This window comes from Bos mutus, unplaced genomic scaffold (genome assembly GCF_027580195.1).
Source record: "Bos mutus isolate GX-2022 unplaced genomic scaffold, NWIPB_WYAK_1.1 CTG2059, whole genome shotgun sequence".
In the NCBI taxonomy this organism is placed as follows: Eukaryota; Metazoa; Chordata; class Mammalia; order Artiodactyla; family Bovidae; genus Bos; species Bos mutus.
Window position 1 is genome coordinate 791 of NW_027219515.1, and position 4,836 is coordinate 5,626.

Sequence of the window (4,836 nt, forward strand, 5' to 3'; positions counted from 1 at the left end):
GGTGTGCTGCAGTCCATGGGGTCGCAAAGAGTTGGACATGACTGAGTGACTGAACAATGATAAAATATTATCTCAATTGATAATGAATGTACAGTGCATAGGGAAAAGTGGGAGAAAAGTGTTTTAAAAATTGGATCAAGCTTAGCTAATAAAATTAGCAGTTGCAAATGTTGTTTGAGGGAAGAACATAATGAATTATGAATTAGGAAATTTTCCTCTTATGTGAAAGGAAAAAAGCAAAAGTCACAGAACATTCTCATGAGTAGACATATTTATTTATTTAGAAACTGCTTATTTTCTGTCAACCAATTTCCATTTTAAGAGTTTGTGGGGTTTCCATAATGGCTCATGGTAAAGAATCCTGCCAATGCAGGAGACATGAGTTCAATCCCTGGTCCAGGAAGATCCCATGTGCCTTCAGAGGAACTAAGGCCGTGAACCACAACCATCAAGCCTGTGCTCCACAGCCTGGGGGCCACAGCTCCTGAGCCCACGCTCTGCCACCACTGAAGCCTGGGGGCCCTGGGGCCCACGCTCCATAACAAGAGAAGCTGCTGCAACAAGAAGGCCAGGCACCACAACCAGAGTGCTCCCCGCTCACCGCAACCAGAGCAAACCTGTGCAGCAGCAAGGACCCAGCACAGCCCCCACCCAAGAAAAGAGCCTGTGAAAGAACAGCTGAAGCCCACGCAGTGCTGTGCCTACCCGTCCAGTGGCCTGAGCAGTGGGCGCTGCAGGCCAGCCTTCAGGGGGAAACTGCGGAGTAGGCAGCGAGCTCGCCTGCCCGCCTGTGGACTAGGCCAGCACCTCAGATCCAGTAGCGTTGCACTCAGCTGCTGAAGTGACCCATTCACGGTGAAGTCCTCCTTGGTCAGAGCTTGCTCAGCTGCCACCTGCTCTTCCCTTTTAATCTCTTCAGAATCTGCAGATGTAGAGATCAGGCACGACCTCCCAAGAGTGTTCACAGGAAAGGATGCCGCGCACAGGCAGAACTTCCCGGGTGAGCATCCGCCAAGTCAGACCCACCGACTGAGCTCCCTGGTTGCCGGGAATGGGTGGTCTCCAGAGTGCAGAGGAGAGTCCGTGTCACACAGACCGATGGTAAGAAGTTCACATACATGCCTCTGGGAGAGGCTGGCGGTCAGCCCAGGGATCGTAACCACCAGGAGTCTTGGCTCCTGGAAGCTGCCTGGGTCTGGTTAGTGGAGGCTCCAGGAGCAAAGCGGCAGCAAACTGCAGCTCAGCTCGCTGGTGAAAGGTTCCTGGAGGACGCAGCAGGGACAGCAGCTGGGTTTTCAGTGGCAACGATGGCATGAGCTGCCTACAGAAGCTTCTCCCAGGTTCTCTTCGGATTCCTAATGTAGACGCCGCCACTTTTCCTTCTGTAGATGTACTGCTCCATTGGGAAGTAAAGGTCGGTGCTACCTAAGAGGGCCCCTGCTGCAAGGAACGTGATGACGTCGTCCTTCATTTGCCGGACAGCAAGGACCCAGGATAGTGTAAAAGATTCACTTCACGTTATGACAAGAATCCAGACAGTGCCCTATGGACCACTGTCTGGGTAGCGTGGGAAAAGCCTGAGAAGATGTTTTAGAGAAGCCAGATAATCTTTCTGATAAAACAAACTTGACTTTCATTCAGTTTGTAGAAATAAAGCTGTGAGTTTTATTCTTTAGAGGTTTAAATTTTTTTGTAATGTCTTGGCATTTCTGAGAAACTTATAATACATGTACAAGGTTCAAGAACCTAAAAATATAAAATACTTTATATTACATTGTTCTTCCTACCCCCTCCCTTCTTGTCAAGGCCCTGCTGCTTCCACAGTCAGCCACGTGTTTTGTTTCTCAGGAATAGCTTCTGGAGGTTTATTTGTTTTTTTTTTTTTTCTAAGTATTTATTTGGCTGTGCCTGTGGGACCTTTTCCATGGGAACTCTTAGCTGTGGCATGTGGGTTCTAGTTTCCTGACAAGGGATTGAACTCAGGCCCCTACAATGAGAGTGCAGAGTCTTAGCCCCTGGATCAGGAGAGATGGCCCAGAATGTCATTTTATGGATACACAAGCAACTATGAATATCTATTTCTTCTTCACTCCACATGTGGTGCTAATGGTAAAGAACCCACCTCCCTGTGCAGGAGACATAAGGGACTCAGATTCAATCCCTGGGTCTGGAAGATCCTCTGGAGCAGGAAATGGCAACCCACTCTAGTATCCCTGCCTGGAGCATCGCCATGGGCAGAGGAGCCCGGTGGGCTACAGTCCATAGTGTCACAAAGTGTGGGACGTGACTGAGTGACTGAGCACAACCACATTTAAAACCATACATGGTCACACTGTGCACAATGTTTTATGGTATCTTGCTTATATTCAGCTGACAATATCTTGGGGAATATTCTCTCTTGGGACACTATTTTCCACAAATCAGTCCACTGAATAGATGATGTACTATAATATGCTTTACTGGTCCACATTGGAATAAACACTAATATAAAATGACATCTTGACATCACAAAAAACAATGTAATGCATAACCTTAGCCTAATTTATTCCATTGCAGGAAAATGTATAAATTTCTAATGCATATGGAATTTCTACAAATCTAATGGATTTGTAGCCTGAAGTATTTCCAACTGAAATACAGCATCTGATAGGATGTTGCTGGTAAACTAGCACGTTGCTGGATTCCCCCCCTGCCCCGCTCCCGAGGAGCTATGCAATGATCATTTCTCTTTCCTTAAGACTCAACCTCTCCTCTCCCAGATTTCTCCCTGATCTGTTTTTAAAAACATTCTCCAACCTCTTCTGCCCTTGTGACTTCTCTATAATCTGCTCCTCTTCTTAGCACTGTCCTTCATTCTCACGCCCTCATTGCCTGGTCTGGTCTCTACCTGCCATCTCAACATTGCCCATCATTGCTCCACCCACTCCCCTAGAGATGGTATCAATATGGCCAGATAGATGGTTGAGTATAGAAAAATGGTTCATGGATGATACTGAATCACTGAGCCTGGATGAGAAGGAGACATCCACAGGGGAGTCTAAGGTAGCTGGGGAAGAAGGAGAATTTAGGTTTCATCTGTGGTCTTCATTCAGGGGAAGATGCTACAGGGCCCACCAGGGAAGAAGAAGTCAGAGTCAGAGGCAAATACTTGGGAGGTGGTGTCCAGAAATTCCAGCAGGAGCTCTGGAGAGAAGAGTGAGGCAGAGTGCCTGCTGTGAGGCTGCTGTGAGTGTCGGGCAGGGACACACACGGGGCAGCAGAGAAAGGAGCAGGAAGGTGATAACAGGCTTCCCAAGGGAGGGAGGGTGTCAGGTGATAGTGATGTGCACAGAGTTACACATGTCACGGAGATGAGGGAGGAAGGAAAAGAGCCAGTGAGAGGGAGGGCAGATGCAACTAATACATCCTGTACACTGTTTCCTGAGAGGCCAAGAGCAGAGGCCGAGAGAGAGGCTGAGCCAGAGCACAGGACACAATGAAGGAGACATCAAAGTTGATAAATAAAAACATAGGTGTTCAAATCAAGATTCTGTGAAAACACTCTTTTAAGGAATACAATTGGGATTTTAAGGAACTGCTTTTAAGGAATATAGAAATAAAATTGCAGGTGAGATATTAATTCTTAGATGATTCACAAGAATGACTCCCCTGCCTAAAGAGTGACACCATCAGAAGCAGTTCTGTGCAGAGGTGAGCGGGGAGATGGCACAGCACAGTGGTGGAGACACGTGGTCAATGGAGACGCTGGGCCTTCACGGGAGGAGGGGGTTCCTGTAGACCCCACACGCTGGTGTGCTGAGAACATCGAGCAGGAGTTACTGGAGCCATTGAGAGTCACTGTACTTGAAGGGGTTTTTGTTTAAATATAATTTTATTTCTTTTGGCTGCCCTGGGTCTTCTTTGCTGCCTGCAGGCTCTCTCCACTTGTAGCGAGCAGGGCCTGTGCTCTAGTTGGGTGGTTGGGCTTCCCGCTTTGGTGGCTTCTCTTGCTGTGGAGCGCTGGGCTCTAGGATGCCTGGGCTCAGTCTTTGCGGTGTACAGACTTAATTTCTCTGTGGCATGTGGGATCTTCTGGGGACCAGAGATCGAACCGGTGTCCCCTGCACTGCAAGGTAGATTCTTAACCACTGGACCACCAGGGAAGCCCCTGTACTTGAAGTTTTCATTGGAGCTACCTAAAACATGATAAAAGTGATCTCAGCAAAAGGGGGAAGGAGCAGTGAGTGCACGGCCTGCCTTCCACCAAAGAGAGCCTGCTGGGTTTGCACAGACCCCTTTCCGTTTCTGAACCACACTTGCCATTTACTCACTTCCTCTTTCTCCACCTAAAAACCACACATCTCTTAAATTCTCCAAGCAATCTTCCTGGTGGCTTTCTTCCATGGAAGTAGAATTTCTAGGCAAAAGATTCTGTGCAATCTTTCTATGTGAATATCAGAAGAAGGTGAACATTTTGTTTGAGGTTATGGTTCTGGAAATTCAGAATTAAATATGTTTCAGCTCACATTGGCCAAACGTGCTGTACCTGGCCTCAGCCTCCTGTATTTTAGTTGGCTCACTGGTGTCATTAAGGTCCTGGGATCCCTCTAGCCCCTCAACTACTGCATCCACCTCCTATGGCCTGGCAAAAAAAAAAAAAAAAAAAAGGCTCTCTGGTACCATTAAGATCCCTGTTGATTGCAGATCCTGTGATCTTGCTGGTGCCTTGACTTACTGCAGCTTCCTAAGTCCTTACCTAGGATTTGTTGGCATAAAGTTCAACCAGGAAAAACAGAAAACAAAACCTGTTTTAGTGTGTCTCTTGATATTTGGTTTTGTTTTTACATTTGCAAGAGC

At 47.3% G+C, this 4,836-nt stretch overlaps 1 pseudogene; it reads right to left on the reverse strand.

Moving 5' to 3' along the window:
• Positions 1-261: 261 nt before the first annotated feature.
• Positions 262-1,511, reverse strand: LOC138986827 (small ribosomal subunit protein uS2-like; annotated as a pseudogene).
• Positions 1,512-4,836: the final 3,325 nt, after the last annotated feature.